The 27,568-nt window shown below is 29.8% G+C and overlaps 1 protein-coding gene and 1 long non-coding RNA gene across 4 annotated transcripts in view; one reads left to right on the top strand and one right to left on the bottom strand.

Moving 5' to 3' along the window:
* LOC139097979 (phospholipid phosphatase homolog 1.2 homolog) overlaps positions 1 to 25,345 on the bottom strand; it is a 45,925-nt gene extending 20,580 nt beyond the window's left edge. Inside the window, exons 1-2 of one of the 3 annotated variants that reach the window (XM_070650046.1) lie at positions 25,059 to 25,345; positions 13,568 to 13,946 (exon numbers count right to left, since the gene is read on the bottom strand). The gene's annotated coding sequence lies outside the window, so the exon portion shown is untranslated. The remainder of the gene's footprint in view (positions 1 to 13,567; positions 13,947 to 25,058) is intronic. The other 2 variants (XM_070650045.1, XM_070650047.1) reach the window with 2 other exon arrangements.
* Positions 25,346 to 25,665: 320 nt separating this feature from the next.
* LOC139098432 (uncharacterized) overlaps positions 25,666 to 27,568 on the top strand; it is a 36,950-nt gene continuing 35,047 nt past the window's right edge. Inside the window, exon 1 of the long non-coding RNA XR_011545199.1 lies at positions 25,666 to 25,801. This is a non-coding gene — a long non-coding RNA (uncharacterized lncRNA). The remainder of the gene's footprint in view (positions 25,802 to 27,568) is intronic.

Genomic DNA, 27,568 nt, shown 5'->3' with positions numbered 1-27,568 from the left:
CATCTCTTATCGCCTTTCGAAATCTCTCATTTGTTTGAGATTTAAAGAACTCAATAATAATAACTTTTTGAATAATCCACTCGTTTTTCTACTTAATAAAGTGATTTTAAAAGCCATCAAATTCGAGAACATAAAAATCTTCTAAAATAAGTCACACAAATAGTGATGAATATTCGATTAGATTGATCATCGTCGATCCATGAAACATTTTTTTAATGTCCCAAGGTAAAATATGTGAATCAAGATGATCAAAAAATTAATATTCGCAAGCTAAACTCGTAAATTTTTATAATCAGACACACAAAAAAGTTTTGGATTTAAAAATCTTTTCCTGATTTAATAAAAAAAGAGTTTTTTTCAAATTGCTCATCCATTTGTTTTGTTTTTTGATGGTTAAGAAGATCACTTATTTCGATAGTCATTAAAGCGAGAGAGGAAGCAGACGAGATCGAACATTATTTTAATTTCCGGCTATTTCAAACTGCAAAATCAATAAAATTCAATCAATTAAAAAAAGAATATGAGAAGAAATCCATTAAAAATGAGAACTAAAAGACTTTAAATCTCAGCTTATTTATGATTATTTCAATAATTGACTTTGTAATAATGTAAAGTGAAACTTTTATGGCTCATTTCTTATCAATGATTTATAAAAAAAATATACTAATTGAAAGAGAGAATTTAATTTCTCGAGTTTCATCACAGTTCAAACGAACGATGAGGGTATGGCACTAGTTTTTATTGCTTTCGACCTTATCGGAAGTTCATACGTATCATCTACACATTGTATCTTTACTGCATTCTTCTTTATTCCCAACATATGCATATGTACGTTAAATGGAGAAATAAATTTTTTATAAATAGATAGAAAGGCAATTGGTTTTAGGTTTCTTAAACACCGGTAAAATTACTTAGAATACTCAATATTATCAAATTAACGAATTTTAGAAATTTGAAAAAATTTGCTTCAAATTTCAAAAGGAAAGTTTGTTTACATTTCCAATTGGAGTTTTTGATAATGAATATTTACCAAATTAGACTTCTAAACTAGCTCAGAATTATGATAATAACTAGATTTTATGTGAGCAAGCATGTTTCTGTTAATTCCAATCAATATTGAGGTCTAAACACGAGAAAATTTGCAATTCTATCATCTTTAAAAAATCAAAAAATATTCAAAAACTTGAATTTTTAAGATAATTTATGTAGACAATCCCGTCAAATAAAAATCCCTATAAATCCACATCAAATGTAGTCTACACAAATGATGGAGAATGAAAGAAGACGAAAGATTTATGACACAATTTCAATCCAATAGTGTTACATACAGTGAATCAATAAAAATCAATCTTTTCTCTTGCTTGTTTTCTAATTAACATCTTTTTAAATTCACATGAGACACTGATCATCAATCGTATTTACTATCATCCCATTTAATAGTCACACAACTTACGTGAAAAGAATAAACATTTTTATTTTGCACAAATAATATACTCAGCAAATTTACCGCGCATTTTGTGCGATTGTCGCAAAGTTGACTATGATTGTCGGTAGAAAATATGAATAAAAATGATATAAATTACAAAATTCGATTGTGTTAAAAATATTTATTAAATATATATTCAAATTTTAATCAATAATCAATTTGCAATGGATATTTTTGGTGCTCAAAAATAATATTTTCCGGATTATGTAAAGAAGGATGAAATCATTCACAATGACATTAGGTGGGCTTAGTGTCAGACTTTATAAAATTATAATTCGGTCAACTAATACTGTTTGGTATAGTTTTTGGATCTTCGACTTTGTTTTCTTCCGAAAAATGCTTTATTTGCATATTTCTGAGAAATAAAGTAATGACAGAGTTGATTACCCCTCAATTATGAATTTTAAATCCCCAATTACCGTTAAAAATGAAATTCAATGAAATTGTCATTTAATTTACATAATTCTACAACAAAAGTAAACTTACAACGAGGAAACAGACTTGAACATGAGAAAGCAACAGCCAATGTTACTTTCACGTCAATCAAAAAATTGTAATCCACTCTAATCTCTCTGAAAAGCCGGTGCACGCCTTTGATTAGTGTTGATTTAAATTGAAAACAAAATAGTGCAAACAGACGTGAGTATCAACATCAATAGTAATCAATCCTGTTTGCTGATTTAATCAGCTTTTTTTTCATCTCGTTCGATTTCTTAGTGCAAATTGCAGCTTAAACATCCATCGATCACTATGATTTTTTTATATATAATCAATAATATTATCATAATCCCATATTAAAATTAATAATAATAATCAAATTGAGTTCAAAGAGCATTATGTGATGATGATAATGTGGTTGGATGACTTAATGCCTACTTTTATGAGTAATTGTTATTTTATTCTGAATAGTAATAGATTTATGATAAAATAGAGAGTTGTTTTGTTGATTTTGTGAGTGTGTTGGCTCTTGAGGATCAAACATACAGTAGACTAAGGCTGATTGCTTATAAAAAGATACAAAAATGAATTAAAATTGGTTTTGTAACGAAAAACTCAAATTTTGAATTTTCAAACTAAAAGTTTGTTTACATTACACTTCGATACTTTGTCAATCAATATTTCTTTCAATTTAAGCTTATTGTTAATCTGAAATGCTTTAAATTGTTCCTTTTTTGTGAGCAAGCAAGTTTTAATAGCAAAATCAGATTATTTAAGTCTTTAAACAGCAAATTTCACAAAATTCTAGTCAACAACCTCAAAAAAAGTGCGGGAAAATTTCAAATTTCTCTGGAAAATCCATAATTATTTATTTCTAATGAAAACTGCAGACCTAAACATTAATCGAGGATGTTGATGATTGGAAAAGACATCAAAAAAGAATGAAAATTTCTGCAATCAAAATAAACTCATCAATTTGGTGATTGATGTGAGAGAATTAGTTAAATATATGTAAAAATGGTTAACAATGTTCACTCAACATCATGTATTCGTCCCGCATAAACATGAACATGAAATGAGATGAGTGAAAAATCAAACGAGACATAAATGAATGCATCTGGCAACGAAGCATAATATAATCTAATTTCATTATGTTTTCTCTTCTCATCCTCACATCTTTCACTAATTAATTAATTAAATTCGAATGATCTTTTCGTCTCATTCGAGGTCTTGAAAGAATTGAGTGTCGTCTTTTATATTGTTCAAGTGAGGAGACTTACTTATGATTTTATGAGAATGTGTGGGAGGCGTTTGTAAGTTTAGGTTAAACGTTGGTTTTATGTCGACAATAAATTAGCAGAAAATGGAAGTCTTATGTTGATTTGAGTTTTTTTTTGTACAAAATAAGATTTTTATCGCTATGGAACTACTAGTTGGATGTAATAAAATATGTAAAATAATTTAAAATTTAAAAAACGAAACATTTTAACCGACAAATGAATTAAAAATGAAAATTTATGCATGAGAAGCGCGAAAGAAGGCATTAAGCGTTAATAAATATCCCCACAAAGTCTATCGAATAGTTTTGATTGGATTTTGAAAGGTCAATTAGGGGGTCGACGAAGAATTTGTTTTATCATTAGCCAAATTTCCATAATCAAAGATTTTTTTAAATTCGCTATAACTTCAAACGACGATCTTAGTTTCGCACTAAGTTCCATAATAAAAATCACAAATTTATTTTTCATGTCACATTTTAGTTTTAATAAAATAAAAGGCAGTAAACATATGTAAATTGTCGTTTTGAATGTGTTAAATTGAATTTAAATTTCCAATGATTTCGCAGCAAAAGCATTGATTATTGATAGGAAATGTCCATAAAAATATTTACAGCAATAGGAGTGGTACGCCCATATCAAACAGTAATATTCCCTTCAATATTACTATCGGCTGCTCTCATCTTAGTCAACATGATCATGTTACATTACTTAATGATCTTAATCAATTGCCATTTTCAAGTATCATCATTTTCTCGCTATCATAAGGTTAAGCGTTGCCAGATAGTTTTCACTTCATTTTCTGTACTGATCAGTTTTGGTCTTTTGAATTTTGAAATTTGTTTTCAAAAAACCTTTAAAATTCGAATTTTGAATACTTTTGAAGTTTGAATTTTTGAAAGCGGTTAAACTTGAATTCTCAGAAACCGCTTGATTTTGAATTTTTGGAAAATTTGAATTTTTTAAAACCTTTGAATTTTAAACTTCTGAAAATCGTTGAAATTTGACTTTTTGAAAAGCGTTTAAGTTTGACTTTTTAAAGGCAGTTAATATGAATTTTTTGACTACAAGCGAAGTTTTAATTTTTGAAAGTCGTTGATTTGATTTTTTGAAATTTGTTTAAATTTGAATTTTGGAAACTTTTCAAGTCTGAATTTTTAAGAACCGGTTAAATTTGAATTTTTGAAAACTTTGAGATTTTGAATTTGAATTTGAATTTGTAGCATCAATAGTCGATAAAAATTGAAATTTTGAAAGCTATTGAAATTTGATTTCTCGAAAGCAGTTTGAATTCAAATTTTTGAAAGTTTAAATTTTTAAAAATCGTAGAATTTTGAATTAAAGGTCAGATTATTTTGAAGAATATTTAAGAATGCGCCACAAAACAAAATCAGAATTAAGTAACTAACTTGTTTTTCTTATTATTCCGTATTGTGCGAAGAAGTCGGCAATTGATTGAAGAAAGAATGTGGCAGTTGACAGGCTTACAAGATTCCTATTACTTCTTATTTAATTGCATCGAATTGCAATTTTCTTCTTAGTCTCAGAACTATAGCTTCTATTTTTCATTCCTTAATCGCCGTACCATATCGTTTATTTATTTATTTATTTATGGTGAATGCAAACTTGTGCTTGCATACGATAATGGTAATCGCATTATTACGCTTATGTCCCCGACATGAATTGTCAATTCGTTCTTATGCGAATAATAAAATTCATTAGATTCTCACGTTTTCCGAGTTATTACTTTCTTTTTATTACAACAAACACAAAAATTGTTCGCTTAACCATGTTTATTTACTCACTCAATTCTCAATTCTTTCATTTTTTTATTACAAATAAATGTTACAATGGCAAAGGCATTGATCGTGATGAATGACTGATACTTTGTTTTGACAATTCTTCTTTGTTCTATCTTGAATAAAAACATACCTGTTTGGTGTTGAAAACCTTTTTATTATTGTATATTATTCGATTTTGAAGATACAACGAATGATATATTGTTACATGAAAAAAACAGGCCTAATAAAAAAGACATGATAGAATGATGAAAGATGAAGGCGCAGTTTTTTTCTTTTACATCTAGAATAGATTTGAAATATGTTGCGAAATTGGTGATTTATGACTTGATATCTTTTCTGTTTTTAAGTGTTTTTTGTGTTGGGAAATATCTATTGAATCAATATTGAATAATTAAGAAACGTCTTGGAAATGTCATAAAACTAGGCATAAAACATGTCTGGTACAATAGTTTAGATATTTCATTTTCCGGGTGAAAATTGTTTTAAGTTGCGTTACCAGTCAAATTTTAAAAACTCTTTAAAAAATTTGAACTTTTGAAAATTCTTTGAAATTTTTGAAATTTTGAAAATTCTTTAAAAATTTTGAACTCAAATCATGAAATTGTCCTTTTTTGAATTTTAAAAAAAAAAACAATTTTATTAAATTTGATAAAATTTTAAGTTTAATCAATCCATTCAAATTTCTAACATCATTTGAAGGTTTGAAAAAGTTGAGTTTTAATTTTGAAAATTGTAAGAAATTTCTTTGGAAGTTCTTGCTGTTAAATTATTGACAATTTTTTAATTTTAAGTTTCTTAAAATTTTTAAAATTTTGAAATTCGTGAACTTTTTAAAATTTTGAAAATCGTAAAATTTTTAAAAATTTTCACAAAGCTTTTGAGTTTTTAATAATAGTTAAATTTTAAAATTTTAAAGATTTTAAATGTTGAACCTTTTATAATTGTTAAATTCTTTAAAATTCATAAATCTTCAACTTTTTGAGTTTTTGAAAATCTTTGAATTAAAAAAAAATTTTAAAGTTCAAAATTGAAATTTAAAAAAATTTGAAAAATGTTATTAATCTTATAAAGTAAGCTCCCATAATATTTACATAGTATTTACATTAAGTATATATAGTACATGGAATAGCCTCAATTTCACAATTTTTTCTCAGAATTTTTAACAAGCTTTTTAATTTCACAATTTATAATTATTGCAATAATATTCAACGAAGTCAAGGATTTCAATATTTCCTATGAGTCACCATAAAACCCCCCAAGATCTAGCACATAATTCAAAGTGTGTAAACAAATCCTTTTGTTTTTTCATTAAAATTCCGCTAAAAATTCACTTTTTCCTCATCCATAACTTTTCCTTCATCATCATTAAAATTCCTCTTTGTTAATAATTTATTGATAATTTTATACTTTTTTTGATTTTCAACACATCCCATACCGTAAAACACGAGGTAAATTATAGACTGCTTAATCATTCGTCATTTGAATTATTTATAAATATAAAGCTATAGTTACATTCACTTATATTTATTTCATTATGTGGTGAGGCCTGTTACCCGATATTGAAATGTAAATCATATACCAAAATGATTTGAATAATTTGTAGAACATGCATACCCTAAAGGGATTAAAATAAAAATTGAAATTGCGCATTTAATTAATTAATTTATGTGATTTATTTGCAATTTCATGGCATTTATCTTTTATAGATAATTATTTACTAATAATTTTATTGCTTGCGGGGCGGTTCAGATGTGAGGTCTGTTGACTAACAGGATTTCTTCACTGGGAATGCCTGGAAGTCACAAATCTGGCGCCAGGCTGTCGTTTTGGTTGTTTTGTAGCTGAATATTGCTGAATTCAGCAAATTCTGATGTCTAATTTAGCACGGGGCTGTCATCAAGGCTTAGCTGAGGCCTTTATGTCGCTATATAGTCCAGAGTCCTTAGCAGGCAACGAGCAAACTCTCAAAAGCAGAGTAAGCTAATAGCAAAGCACAAGAGCATGCTCTCTGCCTGTTAGGAAGTAAATGAAATCATGAACACCACTCACGAACCGACCCCATAACGAGAACATATATTATGCATTCTAAAGAGCAAGTAATGCATGTTGAACAATATTATTGCTGTTTACTTTCCACAACCTACATGATCTTCCATAAAATGTCATAAATCGTGTTCAACATACGATTATTAAATGATTGTAATTGTGAATTAAAAACAATGATTAAAATCTACAAATCGAGTTCAATTTGCTATATCCATTTATCATTCACACTGAGCACATCTTTCATCAAGGATGTAAACGATTTAATGCACTTAAGAGTTTTGTGTGAAATTTATTTCACGTGACAAATGAGTCAGGAAGAGATTTTTGTTTTTCGGTGGATGAGATGGGGAATGAGTTGATGACATGTGGAGTCATGTAAAACATATGAATTTTCGTGTCGTTGTCATCATAAATTTTGGATAAAAGGTTTCTGATGTGAGTAAAGAATTTTGAGAAAATTGTGTATGGAAGTATCCAGTTGTGAATTTTTGTAAATCGGATGATTTTAAAACTTTCACATTTTTTTTTGAGATTTTGCGACAGGGATTTTGTTTTGTTGTTATTAATACATCAAATTTCTTATTTTATTAATTTTAAATCCTACGAAATAATACAATAGTAAAAACAATGCAAGATCAACGATTTTGAAGCTCGAATCTAAATGATGTTTAACATTTAAAGTTTAGCACATTTATTTAAAACTAAATTCTAAAAAAATTTGAATTCTTTTAAATTTCAAAATTTAATTTTTGTTAAAATTAAAATTAGAACCATTTTTAAAATTCAAATTCTGAGTCAAGTTCCATCTTTAAAAATCTGGTTTTAAAAGATTTTTAAGATATTTCAAGCTTTAAAATATTCGTATTTCTAAATTTTAAATTCATTTGATTTTTAAAATTCAAATTCTAATGATGTTCAAAATTTGAATTCAAAAGAATCTCAAAAATTTGAATCTAATTGAATTTTAGGAAATCAAACATGTTTCAGATCAATATTTTATGATGAATATCTTGGCAATTAACACAATCAAAAACTTCATCCGTTCCGATTTCAAATCTTAATCAATCTTTACTAACATTCCTTCCTATCAATTCCTAATCAACTCAAACCATTAAAAAACTTCATGGTAATCCATAAAATCAATGACTTTATGATCCTCAAAATAAATTTCAAACAGCAATAATCTCTAAACACAAGATACTCATCAAATGATAATTACCCATCACATTATCATCAAGACAATAGTGCCAAAATATCTTTACCATCTTGTCCTTCTATTCATCTTTCACAAAATGAAGATTTATTATCGAAGAAATTCTCACGACGAGTGTGTCTGAGCATAAAATATGACATAATCAATATTCATAGCCTTCATCAAATCGCGAATAGATGTGCGTATTTTTAATAACTTAATCGTGTTCCGTTCCGAGATGAGCAATAAATTAATCATGAATTTATTACATTAGGTGTGACAATATATCCCAAAAATATATTTCTAATATTTACGCAAAAAAATAGATCAAATTTCAAATTTTGAAAGTGTAACATATATCCAATGTACATTGTACGATTATGCAAATGATGTGTGACAATATGCAGGTTGCGAATGTCAATGTAGAGTAGCAAAAAGATAATCTTAAATTTATATCCAATAAAATATTTGGAGCAAAATTAACTATAAGGAGAATACTAATGGAACTTGACTTAGTACAAATTTTGCATAATTTGCGGCCTTTTGCGTTCATTTGTTAATCGGTTCCATTAATAAACAATCTTAAGTTATGAGGATATTTTTGGAAAAAGTTTCCATTAAATTATTTAGCAAGATTTGTGGTTGATAAGACATTTTTGGTTAATGAAATTTGAGCTTCTGCTTTTTTAGTCAATTAATTTGGAATTGGAGATGATTGTTAAACTTTTAGCAAGTCAGATTATTCCTTAATTGGATGAAATTGAGATGAAATTAGTTGAAAATGAATTTGAATTAAAAGTTACTGAGTTTTCGGATTTTAGAGGAAAATCAACATAAACTTATGAAAACTTTCAGATTTTAAGGGAAAATTAACCTAAATTTGAGGATTTTTGTTAAATTTTTAGCTAAATAACAACCTAAATTTAAAGAAATTATTAAATTCAAAAGAAAACAATCAAAATTTAAGGAATATATTGAATTTTAAGTGAAAAAAATTCTAAATTCAGGAAAATTTCAGGATTTTAGGGCAAGAACAATGTAAATTGAAAGAAAATTCAAATTGTAAATGACTGTTGAACTTTAAAAATTCAAAATTACCTTAAAAACCAATCAAAATTCATAAATCATCAAAAATATTTATTTTTAACTTAAATTGACTCGAAAAATCTTCAGAATTCGATAAAAATATTCAGTCATAACTCAGTCTACTCTCATACCTTTGATCAAAATGCCTAGCATACATAAATATTCAACAATCCCAAAGGGACTCATATGTAGACTAATAAATTTCAAAAATCTTACAACTCATAAAATTATTTACATTCTCTAAGTCTCGATAACTGTTTGTTCCCACATCAAACACATCAACAAACAGCCAAAAAAACAAAAATTAATTCCTTTACTCATTTGCAGAAATTTAATCCATAAATAAAATTAGAGTCATTGACTTTAAAAACATTAAAAAATTTTGTGGGTTGATGAGATTTCTTCTGTTTTCCTCTTTCTCGTCCGAAACCGCAATAAAATCTTTTTTTTTTAATAAGAAATTCTATCAACAGATACAAAACTATAAAAAATTATGTTTTAAAAAGCGAAAGTATATCTGTGTCTCACATGCTTATACGCAACACCACGCAAAAATCATAAAGTGAGCTGAGAAAGAAAGGAATAATAAATCTAGATTTGCATGCCATGTCAACATAACATTACATTCAGTGAACGATTAAAGCTGTTGAGGATCACATAAAGCACAGCAGCTTAAAAAAAGATAAATTATTTCATTATTTTTGCTTCAATTTAACCAGAGTTGTAAAACAGGCGACTGTGACAGGCAAAAACCGAACAATTTCTTGATAATTTTTATGGTTTTGTAAGAAAAAACCATACACATTATTAAGCAATTGTACGGTTTTGAGCTGTGACAGACAGAGTTGCAAAACATGTCTGTGACAGGCAGAGTTGCAAAACATGTCTGTGACAGACAAAACCGTACAAATTCTTGATAATTTATATGATTTTTCCTACAAAACCATATAAATTATCAAAAAATTGTAGTTTTTGCCTGTCACAGGCATCTGTTTTGCAACTCTTGTGACATGTGCCTGTATTGCAACTCTGCACTCAAACGACACCATACATGAACAGCACAAACACTCAAATGTTGTTATTATTATTGAGATCATCAATTTTTATATTTAAGGAAAGAGCAAATAAAAGATCGGCATTAGCAGCAACACTTTTTCTTTAATGACTTAACTCTCTCGATGGCATTTGGTAATTCATTTTGTAATGTGTACGACTTTAAAGTGTCTTTTTATCGGGGAATGATTGATTGCAGCACAATGACAATAAATGGCCTTTTAATTAAATTGCAGATTGCCGTTACTATGTGTGTTCTGGTGTGGCTTTGAGGAGTGAGACAAAGAGTCGAAAGTCGACAATCTTGATAGTTGTAGAGAAATTGAGTGTTTGATCTGGGATACAATGTATCAGATTGTTGCGTATGCTAATAATTTACAAAATGATGCTTAATGCATTATAGCAGAGCTTGGGAGTAACAATAGGAAAATGTCAACATTAATGTTAGGGAAGTTACAGCACTATTGTGCAGAATTGCAATATATGAGTTGCATTTAAGGGCAACAGATCTGTCAAGCTACAGGCACCTATTCTTGCAACTTTGCGGCTAAATTAAGTCTTTTAATATGTTAAACCAGCGCATTCCTTGAGGATTGAGGAAGCTGAAGTCAGAATATGAAGCTGACCAAGTGTCAAGTCCATACCTTCTCTTGATATTCCCTTGCTTCAACAAAATGCACCGCTAGCAACCGAATTTGGTGCCGGAACTATGGACTTGAAAGGAAAGACTATGAGGATTGTTAGTAGGTTTCGAACTAGAACCATAGGTCTGAATTTCCTGTAATTTCGATGCGCAGGTCTGTAATTTTAGACGAACCCTAACTAAATGCCCATCTAAACAACCCTGCCTGAAGGGTAACAACCTCACAATCTGGATAGGAATGGTATGGTACACAGCCTACCATCTCTGAACCCATCAATTATAAAGAAAGCAACAGAATGCAATTGCATTCCAAATAAAATGATCAACAAACTTTCATCTCGACTTTCGGTTATGTCCCCCTAGTCAGCAATCATCACTGCTGATTTACGGATAGCAAAATATAGGAAGAAGAAAGGGCAATTAATTTAAAGTGAAAAATTTCAACAATAAAAATCAAGATGATGAGAATAAGAATATGTAAAAAGTTGCACTCAATCGTGATAATGGTCAGAATATTTTTCAGTCATACATAACTACAGCAGTAGATATATATATAAATTATTTGGGAAGAATGCATGAAATAAGAAAGGGAATTATCAGAAATAATTAAGTTAACGGAAGGGAGATCATTGAAAATTTATTTTATTACTTATACGGCGATGCGGCATCACTTAAGTTGTCTCGTTTTATTGGTGCTTATTACTGGGAATAAGACACAATATAAATATTTTATTCAGTCTTTCTTTTAGTGTTTTTAACGATTTCTTTACGGAAGATCACCATAGCTGTTGATATTAGCTTCGTATCCTATACATTGGAAAGTCCAAATCGGATCATTTTTTCCGTTGATTTGTTGAGACTTTTTATGGTGATTTTCCCGTCATTTTAAATTAATTATTATTCGCAATCGTTTTATTGGCAAAACATTTATAATCATTTTTTATAGCTTTTTTGATTTCTACTTTTGCAAATTGATGTAGAATTTATTATGAAAATAGTTAGACTAGATTTAAATTGAAGTCGTAAAAGTTTAACTGTAAATATTTGAATTTTTGTTGTTGAGAGGTTTTGAAGGATTTCTGTTGTATGGTTTTTGAAAATTCTTCGACTGTTGTAAGGTTTTATTGTTTTGTAAACAATCAACTTTCAAGAAAAATTCTTCAACAACTTTAAATTGTTTTTTAAGTCATTCTAATTAGTGAAAATACAAAACTTTGTGTCTTGAGCAATAAATTAATAAATATTGTGACAAGCATAATCCGCATAGGTGAGAAAATTTTCTAATTTAGATCTCAAAGAGCAGAAAAACAAAAAAATTTTCTTTCTTTAAATTCAAATTAAACTTTTCAAAACATTTATTAATAAAAGTAGCAAAATTAACTAAGCACAATATCAAATTACAGCCTACGTCAAACATATGTGACAAACCGTTCATTCATGAAGCAAAATAATTCGAAAAACTAAAAGAACAAGCAAAATTTACTCATTCGACAAATTTTTATTTTTTTGCAATCGTAGTAAACAGTTGAAAAAATAAATAAATCAAGACAAAAATGAGAGCAAATTAAGTAGTGCGCTACATTAAGAATTGGTGATCATCAAACTTCAATACTTGATGTGTTTGGAAGTCTGTAAGATTTAAAATAACATAAAAAAGTGTATATTTTACTGTGTAAAGTTTGTTTGACAACTTTTAAACCGAGATAAAGCTTCTGTTTTAGTTTTATTTCCATTCAATGTTAAGCAATTGAATAAGAAGAAGGAGTTGATATCCACGTTGGTGGATCAAAACTGCAAATGCCCATAGAAAGCATTTTTCGGTCAATAACGACCGCAAAAAATAAAATCAATTAAAAATGTAATTTGAGATAACAAAAGGCCATCGGAAGACTCTTTTTTGTGCAAAACTGGATCCCATTCAAAACAAACATGCTGCTTTTAATTTTCTTGCATATTTTAAGAAGACAAAAAAAAAGTTATAAAATACGAGGAAATATCAAAATTTTTAAGCATCAACTTTTATCACATTCATGATATCGCGAGTAGATAAATTCAGTGGCATATTTTATGCACATAATAAATAATGGAAACGATGATCATTTTTGGGGATAACGAATGACGACAGCAAAAAACATACTCATGCTGTACATTAAGCTCATTAAATTAGATCAGAGATATTCAGTAGTTTTAAATTGATGCTACAGTCAGTTTAATCGACATAAAGAATTACATTAGATAGTAAACAAAAAAAAAAAATAAATACATAGAAATAATCATCTTTTATTGCTCATATTCACTATAATGTGATGTGATTTGTGATAACGCGTCTTTGATTATTCGTCGATTAAACATTCTATTTACATTTTGAGATGTCTCTTCCGTAAGCAATATATTATTCTTTATACTTTTCGGCTTTCTATTATTTTCATTCAAGAAAAACTTTAATTTAGAAAAATATTTGTGACATTTATCAGTGACCCATGTCTAAGAAATGTGTTCTTGTTCCGTTCCAAAGAAACATATTATTATTATTATTAAACTTACTTGGCTCATTCATTCACATTTGTGAGAGAATTTCTTTCAATTCTTTTTAATTAATTTTTTTTCGTCATTAAATGCTCGAATTCACTTCACATTTGTCACTCAAAATAAGGTTCTTTACTATGTAATAAATCGATTATATCACAACTCAGGTGTTCATCTAATTCAATTTAGTATTTGCTTCTCAACTGCACCGCAAAAATATATTTTTTTTTTCGCAATTTTCAAATTTTTTTTTATTTATTTTTCTCTTTTTTTTTTCAAGATTATTTTGAATTATTTTTTTTTTTTAATTCTTCAATTAACAAATTCACGTTTTAATTTCTTTCTATTATTGCTTCTTTTTAGCTCAGCTGCTTAACGAACGACAGCGATCGACAGACTAAAAATATTGAGCGAGGGAGCGGAGTCATTTATAAAGCGAGAAAATAAAAATCATATTCTCTCACATGTTGTGAGTTATCAACGCATTAAGCAAGCACAAATGTAATGAAGAAAAAGGAACAAGAAAACAAAAAAACAAAAATATATTGAGAGGAACTGGATGTTCTTTGAGAGGTGAGGTGAGTTTTAGCGCATTTTTTTGAAAGGGGTAGTTGGATATTGGTGGTGATGGATGGGATTTGACTGGGATATGATCTATTAAATGAAGCGCTTTAAAACCTACTTTAAGAATTTTCTGAAAATGCCTTTAACTAGTGAATTTTCGATCCACATTATCTTTATGATAAACATAAGTAAGTTCCAAATCCAGTGTTGTCCAATATGTGTGCCGCGAAACATCGATGAGACAAAGAGCAGTGGTGGGCAATCTTTTACGTGCAACGACACAAATTGTTGGCAAGCCACGACCAAAATCGTACAAAACATGCTGTTCATGGTTTCTTCCAGAGTGTGGCCGTCTCAAATCCGAATTCTTCGACATTTGATTTCGATCTTAACTTATTTTAAATAAAAAATTTACGTTACGAAGAAAAGTATAAGTAACGGTAAAAAAAATTTGTTGCCCACCACTGCCGTAGAGCTGATGTTTGATGATTCTAATCCAAAATATTTTAGATCATATTTACTTTAATGGTATGTCGAAAAAAATTTACTACATGCAATGTGTAATGTGGCTCAATAATATTTGGATAACATTGACCTAAGCAATAATCTTCCTTTGTCTGCCTCCAACCTACTTATTATTATTTTCTAATGGTTTGCTAACCAGACTAGTCAAAAATACAATTTTAATAGAACAATTTCGCACAATAAAGTAGACCTGGAATAGGCAACCTTTCTTGTGCCACGGCACTTCTTAGTGGTAAGGCACGACCTAAACCACATGCAGCATGTAGTTTGAGCCACGGACCGGTTACCAATCACTAAACTAGACAAATAGTTACCAACAGTCTCCACCTATCAAGATAATCATGCTAAAGAAAATAGAGAGAACAAACCACTGCATTATATCCAAACTTATTCATATGATCACATTGACGATAAAAAGGAGAAGAAAAAGAAGAAGTAAAAAAAGAGAATGAAATGATTCTGAGAGGTAAAAAAAAAATATTGAGCACGAAAATGCACTTTTCGACGACAACAAAAGAGTCTGAGAAGAGAAAATAATGATAAATGAGATTAATTTTGAATGTGCATTTGAAGAATATGGGTAAATTGAATATTAAGTGTGTTTATTATTACGCAAAGTGGAATTTCTTTGTGCCATTCTCACAAATTGTGATTGTATGTTAATTTTTTTTTTTATGCAGGATGCAATTTCATGTCATCTGGATTCTCATAAATCAAAAAAATCTCAACTTTTTTACTGTTGTTTCTTTTGTGGATTTGCATATTTATATTTGCTCTGAATCAGTAGGCTTTGCATGCAATTTGCATACTAGATTTTGTTTAAGGGATTACCTCAATAACCTCAACATTTATATTTCTCATTCTCAGTAAACCTTCTGGATGATGAACCTTACAGTGTTAATTGAGATACACAAACATGGGCAATAAATTTATTGATTTAATTATCGAAGACAAAAAGTTCACACCAGAGTTGGAATGCGGGGAACTGTCGCAGTCAAAAACCTTACAATTTATTGATAATTTGTATGGTTTTGAAAGGAAAACAATACAAATTATCAAGAAATTGTACGGTTTTTAACAGAGTTGCAAAACGGTCATCTGTGGCCGGCAAAAACCGTACAAATTCTTGATAAATTGTAAGGATTTGTAAGAAAAACCATACAAATTACCCAGAAATTGTACGGTTTTTGTCTATGCCTGATGCAGATTTTACAACTCTGCTTCACACTTGATTAAGACTTTAAAATCGCATGTTGATTTTCACAGATTTTTTTTACATCGAATATCTCCAGCGAGGGAATTATTGGGATGTGTTTTAGGTGTTGGATTAAATTTCATATCCATATTTATTTTATTGCTTTAAAAAATCTAACATTTTTTCGATGAAGAAAACCAATTTAAAATTCATTAAAATTTTTGTGTCTTTTAATGCCTTTATGATTGCTTAAAATGTTGTTTTTTTAGCTGAGCCGACTTTATTGGTGTGAATTTTAAGGAAAAATATTGAGAATGGCAGTTGATAAATGAATATTTTAATATTTTTTTATCTTAATTATCTTTAGAGGCGGTTATATGCAATTATTTAGATTGTTATCGATACCCAGAGGCACCTTGAAGCTCAGACTAGTCATTGCAATGATTTCCATCAATAAGGTGCCACAATGACGGCTTCTTTGTCACCTTACTAAATTACTAAACAGTAGCTACTATCGACATAGAGTAAAATATGGCATAAATAAACTGTAACGACACTTTTAAGATCCATAATTTTGCGGTCAGTCACTTGCAAGTATGATTTATGATGAGAAAACATTAATCAAATGGTTTTGTGTAATGTGATCGCAACATTTTTTTGGGTTCTCACGTTTTTGTTAAACTTTTATAAGTTTTTTGAACCTTACATGATTTTTTTTGACTTGATCCGGAAGAATAAAGGGAATATTTCATCTATGTCTGTACTGTAAGTGGTCAAATTGTTAGGAATTGCATTTTTCGATGTATTGTTTGAGAAAGGATGCTTCCCCGAATAGCACAAGCCGATTAATCGATCAAAAATCTGGCATCAAGCTGTTGTGACACTGATTTAGTGCCGGATTCATACCAAATCCAACAACAAGTCAGCTACGTCGTCTTGAAGCGAGATTTTTGATGGATTATTCCAATTGCGCTCAACCTTTTATTTTTCAAGTAGCAATTCCAGAAACTTTTAAAGTCACACTAGTGCGCCGCGGCTCACAGATTGCCCATCTCTAATTCAATCGATGTGTGCTCCTTCGAACTGCATACTTGACACTTGACATTCGAACGAAAAATCTAACATTCTATCCTGCTGACTCCAACCCATGTAATAACTCTACAACAATCAGTAATGCACCATAAAATCCTTACACAATTGAATTCTCAGACTGAAATTCTCTTATACAATAATTGTTAATTCAGGTAGAATTTTAAAGTTAGTCAGTCCGTTTGAAGTTGGAACTATAATAATAATGAGACATGCTCAGTTTATTTTTCTTTACAGAAGTTCATTCTCATAATAATGTTTTTTTGAGTTATGACCTGCATAATGTGCGTCAATTTTCACCTTTACAGATAAGAATTGTGTTTTTGTTCTCTTTGAACTGTCAGATATAAATGCATTGAAATAGTATGTGTCTATTAGGAATGGAACTTATGGACAATTTGAAATATTAAAAATTTATATAAAAAAAAACTTTTTTTAAAAAGTACACGCTTTTATTCAAGAGTGAACTAAAAAGAAGAAAATAATTTTTTTCCGGACACACAAATATAAAACAAAATTTTTAACTAAAAATAAAAGCGTGGGGCGCTCATAATAGACATAATGTTATACATTCTTAGTTACTTGGATATAGTTTTGAAATTGTATATATTTCAGTGTTTAGCATATAAAGTTAACGCATTCCCTAGCAGACAATGAACATTCTCATTTTAATGAGCGTGTTTATATGTATACTGAATTATTATAATTGAACATGCTCAATTATATGAGCATACTCATGAGCATGCTCCTTGTCTCTTCGGAATACTTGCTTACAATTTTCCTAATTCTTTTTATGCACTAACATAATTTTTCTCGTTAATGCTAAAATATTCTAAAGTAGGTTATACTCATTTGAAATGAAGTACATTTAGAATCTTATCAGTTAACATATTAATACCTATTGGAGTAAATCTGCTTGTTATAGCTTGTTGATCAGGGGGCTTGAATATACAAGTAACTAAGAATGTATAACATTATGTCTATTATGAGCGCCCCACGCTTTTATTTTTAGTTAAAAATTTTGTTTTATATTTGTGTGTCCGGAAAAAAATTATTTTCTTCTTTTAGTTCACTCTTGAATAAAAGCGTGTACTTTTTAAAAAAAGTTTTTTTTTATATAAATTTATTTTATTCTTTTTAGTCATATCAAGTAATAGATTTTTCGACCCATGTGTATTCAATTCGTTTACGTAAATACTTAAAATATTTCGGTGACGGTTCACTCCACTTCGCTTCGCTTCGTTCGTCCGACTGTGTATAGATCACAGTAGTGCCGGACTCCACTTCGCTTCGCTTCGTTCGTCCGACTGTGTATAGATCACAGTAGTGCCGGACTCCACTTCGCTTCGCTTCGTTCGTCCGACTGTGTATAGATCACAGTAGTGCCGGACTCCACTTCGCTTCGCTTCGTTCGTCCGACTGTGTATAGATCACAGTGGTGCCGGACTCCACTTCGCTTCGCTTCGTTCGTCCGACTGTGTATAGATCACAGTAGTGCCGGACTCCACTTCGCTTCGCTTCGTTCGTCCGACTGTGTATAGATCACAGTAGTGCCGGACTCCACTTCGCTTCGCTTCGTTCGTCCGACTGTGTATAGATCACAGTAGTGCCGGACTCCACTTCGCTTCGCTTCGTTCGTCCGACTATGCATAGATCACAGTAGTGCTGGACTCCACTTCGCTCCGCTTCGTTCGTCCGACTGTGTATAGGTCACAGTAAAGTCGGACTCCACTTCACTCCAAGATCCAGTAACATCTAGAACCGTATTTATACAGTTTAGTAGGATCCAGTAATATCCAGGACCGTATTTATGTAGTTTAGGAAGATCCAGTAACATCCAGAACCGTATTTATACAGTTTAGGAAGATCCAGTAACATCCAGAATCATATTTATACAGTTTAGGAAGATCCAGTAACATCCAGAACCGTATTTATACAGTTCAGGAAGATCCAGTAATATCAAGGACCATATTTATACAATTTTGGAAGATCCAGTAACATCCAGAATCATATTTATACAGTTTAGGAAGATCCAGTAACATCCAGAACCGTATTTATACAGTTTAGGAAGATCCAGTAACATCCAGAACCATATTTATACAATTTTGGAAGATCCAGTAACATCCAGAATCATATTTATACAGTTTAGGAAGATCCAGTAACATCCAGAACCGTATTTATACAGTTTAGGAAGATCCAGTAATATCCAGGACCATATTTATACAATGGAGCAAGATCCAGTAACATCCAGAACCATATTTATACAATTTTGGAAGATCCAGTAACATTCAGAATCATATTTATACAGTTTAGGAAGATCCAGTAACATCCAGAACCGTATTTATACAGTTTAGGAAGATCCAGTAACATCCAGGACCATATTTATACAATGTAGCAAGATCCAGTAACATCCAGAACCATATTTATACAGTTTAGGAAGATCCAGTAATATCCAGGACCATATTTATACAATGTAGCAAGATCCAGTAACATCTAGAACCATATTTATACAGTTTAGGAAGATCCAGTAACATCCAGAACCGTATTTATACAGTTTAGGAAGATCCAGTAATATCCAGGACCATATTTATACAATGTAGCAAGATCCAGTAACATCTAGAACCATATTTATACAATTTAGGAAGATCCAGTAACATCCAGAATCATATTTATACGGTTTAGGAAGATCCAGTAACATCCAGAACCGTATTTATACAGTTTAGGAAGATCCAGTAATATCCAGGACCATATTTATACAATGTAGCAAGATCCAGTAACATCCAGAACCATATTTATACAATTTTGGAAGATCCAGTAACATCCAGAATCATATTTATACAGTTTAGGAAGATCCAGTAACATCCAGAACAGTATTTATACAGTTTAGGAAGATCCAGTAATATCCAGGACCATATTTATACAATGTAGCAAGATCCAGTAACATCCAGAACCATATTTATACAATTTTGGAAGATCCAGTAACATCCAGAATCATATTTATACAGTTTAGGAAGATCCAGTAACATCCAGAACCGTATTTATACAGTTTAGGAAGATCCAGTAATATCCAGGACCATATTTATACAATGTAGCAAGATCCAGTAACATCCAGAACCATATTTATACAATTTTGGAAGATCCAGTAACATCCAGAATCATATTTATACAGTTTAGGAAGATCCAGTAACATCCAGAACAGTATTTATACAGTTTAGGAAGATCCAGTAATATCCAGGACCACATTTATACAATGGAGCAAGATCCAGTAACATCCAGAACCATATTTATACAATTTTGGAAGATCCAGTAACATTCAGAATCATATTTATACAGTTTAGGAAGATCCAGTAACATCCAGAACCGTATTTATACAGTTTAGGAAGATCCAGTAATATCCAGGACCATATTTATACAATGGAGCAAGATCCAGTAACATCCAGAACCATATTTATACAGTTTAGAAAGATCCAGTAACATCCTGGCACATTATGTTAAGATTCAGTTAACATCCAGACACACTATTTCCATAATATCAAGATCCAGGCGCATTATGTCTGGCGCCCGATTCAATGTTACTGAATAAATTCTGATGGAAATTTCATTTTAATTTAACGGTTTTTTAAGATTCAAACGATAACGGTTTTTTGAATTTTAAATATTCCATGAGAAAAATACTTAGCTTTGTTTTTTCTCTTCCAAAAATACTTTGAATGAATACTATATTTAACATAATTAATAGTTGGTATTATTAATCAATTCACAATAAATCATAGAAACTGGTTTTCAACTTTATATTTGGTCTAATTCATGTACATTGGAAATATACTTAATTGACTTCGGATTTTTTTCCCATCTCAAATGTTATTTAATTAATTATAGCATAATTAAGAATTTTTGAGATTTCAAATTGCTTAAATATTGTATTGTCATCGAGAATACACCTGTAGAAAAATTTTGAGCTCAATAGGAGCAACAGAAGTGGTCGAAAAATCGATTCCAAGATTTGACGCAGACATACAAACAGAGTGACTTAAATAAAAGCGTGTAAAAAAGCGTGTAATAATAATTTATTATCAAAATCACTGCGAATTTAGGAAATATGCAATTAAAATCGTAAAATTCTTCAAAATTAGCAAACTCTCTTCAACGCCTCAATAATCAGCATCTTTAATTGCCAGACCATTTTCAAGATTTCCATATAAGGAATTTTATTTTATAATATTTGCCCCAAATATACGATTTGTTTTTATTCCGCCTATAATGTAGTAATATTTACTGTTTTCGCAAACTATTCGTTGTTTTAATAGACATCAGATACGATCACTATGTATAAATAAATCCATATCATTATAAAAATTTCCCAAAAAAAAATCCTAACACCGATCCTCATCAATATGTATCTTTTCTAATCTATTTTACAACATTAGAAAAAAATGTGTCCAGATTTTTATAAATTCATTAACCAAAACAAGACATTTCTCGTGTCTTATTATGGAACATATTTTCGGGAAGCTATAAAGATAATATAAAATTTATAGAAAGGTATTTATAATAAAAATTTAATTTAATTCAATCAAAAATGATAATTTTGACGCCAATATTTTCCATAAACAGCTTCATAACGATCACTAATGAAGGTTCAACAGTATAAATAATTTGCACGTACTCACGACATTCGTCTTATTGTCTCATTTTTCCATATACTTCAATCAAATAATTTGAAATCATTTTTAATTTAAAATTCATATTCTATGTTATCTTAATGAAAAGTTTAAAAAAAGGCGCAGTGATTAAATAAATAAATTTACTTTTGAACGCCTAAGGTATTTTTTCGATAAATGGGAGTGTGTGTCAGCCTTTAAAGGTTCTAGATCAAGATAAGAGATTAATTAAGAAATATTGAAGATTGTTTATAATCAAAAATGTAAAAAAACCTTGTCTTGTTAATTAAAATGAAGCTTATTATTAAATTTTCCTCAATAAATTAAATTCTGTAACTCATTTTGATAGGATTAAGTTTATAATACTTACAATGTTGCGTTCTGCATTAATTAAACCGCAGGAACGTGTATCTAATAACTAAACTAAAGTATCTTTGATTGAGAATTGCAAAAAACTAATTATTGCGTTTCAAAGGGGATTCTTGAGTGATTTCATAGCAAGGGGAGTGCAACTATTTATAAAATTTGAAATTTTTTAAACCGTTATTTTGTAAAGTTGAGCTTTTTTATTGGATAATTGAAAATTATGATTAAATTTTGATGAAAATTGAAGTTTATTGCATTCATAACTCATTTCTGCACACTATTAGCCACCTAATTTAAGATGAAATATGTCTCAACTTGAAAAAACATCCAATAATGCTCTTTCTTGTCGGTAAACCGACTGTAAACATTTCGCATAATCATCGTTTGAGATAAAATTGTAAAGCATAAAGAGATAAACAAGAAAATCAATTTGACGTAAATAGAATAGCGACCTTTCTTTTAAAAATAAAATTCGATGAACTTGTAAGACTTTATAAAAGTCTCTATTGAATAATATTGGTAATGACTCGTTGAGGTTGAAAACATTACTTAGAACATTATGAAATTTACATAAAAGGCTTTGTGATGCAATAATTAATCCACATTATTGGTTATTGCAATTCTTATGTCGGAATCTATTAGGAAATCAAGCAAAAAAAAACAGCTATTATGCACACAATTGAGTCACATCGCAAGACGTTATGAATAGATCTCTCTTTACTATTCTCGAAATGGAGAGATCAAAAGCCACCGAAATCTAATCTTCTTATGTTTTGTGAAAAAATTAATGTTCACTTCATTAGCTTCTCAAATGCATTTTGTGAGACAAAAAAAGAGTCTTGCACATGCATGACATGCAATTAGCAATTGAAAGATTAATTCGAGGACTTTTTTGTATGCTTTTTTCCACTTGAACAATGACTGTGAATAGAAGAACAGAGAATAGGAAAAATAGTACAAAATTGCTATTGTGCTTATGCTAAATAGTAATTGAAAGAATTTGTAGTGTTAGGCAAACACTTTAATTAAAGAAAAATGCCTTAAATACCTGTGTGTGAAGGTGATGGAAGGCTGACAATATGACAAAAAACCTCGATTGATAAGAGGAACATTAAACTAAATTTGTTGTTAAATTCGTGTGGCTTTTTTGATAAATTTCCTCTTTTTTTCACTATCTTTATTGGCCTCCTGTTGCGTTTGTTATTTGTGTAAATTTTGATTTGTTTGAAAATAATCACACGTGATGCACGATTTTAAATATTTGTCATATACTGTTTTCACAGCAGTTATCACATTATGGCGCATTAATATTGCGAATATTTTTATTTTTAAGTGGAGTTCCCAATTAGGATGATTGTATCTATCGAGTGTTTCTTTATTTAGGTTGAAGAAATGTGATAAAAATTAGTTTGAAGTGTAGGGAAGTTTTCAATTTTGTTGTGCGTAGTTAAATTCAACAATGAAACCCGAGCGACACAAATGAAGAAGGCTACGCTTCAAGAATCCGCAACGGAACCTCTAAGGCTCCATTTAACCTCTTTTGTTAACACTAAATGGAAGCTGCCTCAATATAGCTTTCAAAAATTGGCATGTGCGATTTATCGGAGCCTTAAAAGCTTTATTACGGAACCTTCTTCATTTGTTTCGCTCGACAACCAACTTATTGATTTGGATTCAATGTCAAGGAGTCAAACAGCTTATCATGTACGTTTTATCATGACTACAGTCACGTTTTATTCAGTATAACTAAAATTATTTCTTCAAAATCTTATCAACTTCTTTTATCTACCCAAAAATCTATTAATATTTTTACTAATAAATTTAAAGCTGGAAGTGATTTCTTTTAAACTTTCGATTATCAACTGATAGCAATTTCTAATGATACAAATGATACATCAGGAATGTCGGCAACATTACGTTTTAGTAATCTTTTTAATACTTTCCTAAATTAAAGAAAAACTTTGGGCTGGATAACAAGTTATATCAGACGGAAGCCAGCTTTAGATGTTATCTGAAGAAGGCCATGAATCACAATTGATCTTTCTGGCTAGCGAACTGAGTAACAAGTTATTTCCACTGATTTTAGAATTCCTGTTGCTTTTTTACCCTAACAGACAAAGTGACAACTTTTAGGTTTCGTAGTGGTCTTCCTGTATCATGAAAGCATGTCCTTGCCCTGTTTAGGGTTTGTCACTCGTCACCTGAGTTCTCCGCTACAAGCATCACATTTTGTCATATTTTTGTTACTTTTGACACATTTCTGTCACTTGTCAACTGAGTTTGAACATTGAATTTGACCCGAATAGCACTAATCGATCAAAAATCTAACCCAATGTTGACGTGACTCTGATTTAATGTCAGATACGGTACTGTTTGCAAGTATTAATATAGAGTTCGACAATTGTAACTATGGAAATATTGCTTATAAGAATAGCATGCAAACGCTTGAATTTACATTTTAAATCCCGGACCATGCCCGAGTCACGCCGACCGTGTTTTGGATCGTATTTTTCAAATCCCGCACCATACCCAGAGTCATATCGATCTGGTGCAGGTGCAGGATTTTGGATCGATAATTCTACTCAGGTGAACTCCTATGAACTACGTAAAATAAAAATACACATTTATTACTACAATACCTCAATAATAAAAAACTTATAAATACACAATGCAACCTTCTCAGAAATGATATCTTATCACAAATAAGTTTACGCCAAAGTCATGTGCCTCACAATTTGTTTGCAAACTTTTTGTCTATATTTTCTCTTCTATTTTGACATGAAATTACAAATATTTTTGAAAAAAAAAAATTTAAATTAAATTTTTGCCATACGCTCGAAAAGACACATTTTTTTGGCAATAGTCATAAATTTAAATTGGAAGGAATTTGAATAAATCCAGAATGGTAGTCAATTTACGTATTTTAAAATTCCATAAATTACCATCAAAAGATATCAAGTTACACATTTAAATATTAAAACAATCTTAAAGTGAATATTCCTGTATTTTATCTTGATTCAACTTAATCTAGTCAGCCACTTTTTTATTTAATTAAATACCGATAAGACAATAACACACAACATCTTATTCATGCTTATACGTCACTTACTTTTATAGAAACAATAATATTAAAGAATTTATATATATTGCCGTCTTTTCACTGTCGGTTTACGAAGATGCACAGACACTTGTACAGTCAATAGATGTAAAATTTTGCACGCTATTGCCTGACACTTTTTTAATTCATCTTCACAACTCAATCGTTTAATGAATAATAAGGCTTTATTTCTTTAGCACTTTACAATTATTGTTTTGATAAATTAATTGTCGATACCTGTCAATAATAATAATTGCAATTGCACTACCTTCACGTCAAACTTGAGCAACTCAACTGTTTGGAAAAATCGAAATTAAAATTGATATAAAAATTAATTTTTTTTTATTGCTTTATCATTATCAGAAACTTGAACACGAATGAGGTTCAAATATATATGAAAAAAATTCTTTTTAAAGAATTTATTGATAAGATTAAAAAGGAGTTCCTTTGCGCGTTACTTTTACGTTTTTTTGCGAATGTATTTTATCACTTGTTGGTGACGTTTTGTGATTAAATTTTTTATTATTAATCACTCACTTCGTGTCAAGTGGCTTTTGTGTGTGATTCGGAATATAATTTAAAAAAAAAAACATTATTGGAATTATATTGAGAACGATCAGGAATGTTAATGGATGTGAATATCTTTAATTATGTGTAAAGTGCAGGGTGAAGTGGCTTTTTGCACTTTTATGTGTTAAAAATAATTTTTCTTGTTGATGACTTTATATTTTAGTATTTGAGGTGTTTAAGTGAAGGTGAGATCAGAAGCTGTGTAGATGTTGTTGCAGAAATGTTTGGAGATGATTGATCGAGATAGAACTTGGAACTATTGTTATTATAATGATCATTTGTCAGGTCATATTCTGTAACTTTAAGGATAGTAAGAATGATTAAATTTAAGTTAAGTTACTTACTTCGCTGGTCATACAGATCAAGTGTGATCCATGGTCTCACTCACTCGGGTTCTCAAGCTGGCTCTACCGCTGACTACCGCTTGCCAATTAAATTTTAGCTATTTAGTTTTAAAATATTCAAAGCTTCACGATCCATGCGTCTTAGGGCTGTTGACAGTTTAACAAGTATAGGCTCATAAACCAGTCTTCTCAAACCTAGTGCACCTAGAACATCATGGATGTATTAGTAGGATCCGAAATACTCTTATGACAACATTACTACCTGTAGCATACAAAGGAAGGATGTGAGTCTGGTTATCAGTGAATTTGCCATTTCGAGACTCGAATCCATGATCGCTCAATCTTTGAGTAAAAACTAAATCTTGAAGAATGTAATTCCTAAGTCACAGAGTAACTTTAAATGTGTTACCATTTAGTTTTCAATTTTTCCTTATATCTCATCTAAGGCTGTATGCCTTCAACTTTGATTCTACCGATTCAATTAAATGGTTTAATCCCGGAAAACAAATCACACTATTATAAATTATCGTTGAATATTATATCTTGATCATCAAAACACAACTTTTAAATCATTTTAGTACATGATGAAAAATAGATTTCAAATGTCTCCCAATAGATGGCGCTACGTTACTCGTCTGTTGAAATAGTCGTTGAAGTCATTTAACATTCTGTATATCTTTACATTTGTGTTTCCACGTGGAATTTTTTGAGTTTATTACAGTTGATATTTGTTTTATCTAAACCTTAATCATCTGAAATTTTAATTATTTTAAATTACTAACTAAATATTGACAAATATTAGAAATTAAGCCACGAATCTTATCGATTTTAATTTGATCATTCCAAAAATTAAAAATTTAAATTGATGTAGGCTCTTATATTAGAAACATCAATAAGATCTCAAATTTATAATTTTTGGAATATCCACAAATTCCCTCCTACAATTTTCATTCCCATATCTGAACAATATTTTAATTAAACCTGAATTTAAACGAAAATTCGATTATTTTCTACCACATAAATTTTTTTACACAGTGTGGCAGCAATCAAAACCACAAAATCCATTAATACTTTTAAATATATCTTGTTAAGTTCACTATATTTAACAATTTTAATGCATCAAAAGAATTTCGTGGTAAAAAAAGAAGAAGTGAATGAAAAGCAGGAAGAACAAAAAAATTTTCCATGGCACTTTTCCTGTTAAAAGAGTTACAATTTCATTATAGAAAATAAAACTTTTTCATGCTCATATAAGGTATAATAATGCATGGTTTTGTATATAAAAGGAACTTAATGCATTCACCTCATAAAACATTTTCAAAGAATGAAAAATTCTTAATTGCATTTCTTGTTTCATCTACTAAAGAAGAACCAAACTTTTACTTTCACGATAGTGTCATAAAACTTGAGAAAATTTAATTTGTGTGATAAACAATTCTGTGGAACATGTAAAACTTCCTTTACCATTTTTTTTATTGTTATATTTATTATCATGAGAATGTGTGTAGGTATGAAAATTTATTCGAACAAAATGAAAAGTTTTATTAAGTTCTTACATATAAAATTACATAAATGAAGCCACAATTGTAATAGTTGAGTGCATTATTA

The sequence above is a fragment of the Chironomus tepperi genome, unplaced genomic scaffold, assembly GCF_022539635.2.
Source record: "Chironomus tepperi strain 1889 unplaced genomic scaffold, CSIRO-AGI_Ctep_v1 contig_445, whole genome shotgun sequence".
NCBI classification, from domain to species: domain Eukaryota; kingdom Metazoa; phylum Arthropoda; class Insecta; order Diptera; family Chironomidae; genus Chironomus; species Chironomus tepperi.
Note: the sequence above shows the minus strand (reverse complement) of the source record. Positions and strands in the feature narration are given on the sequence as shown.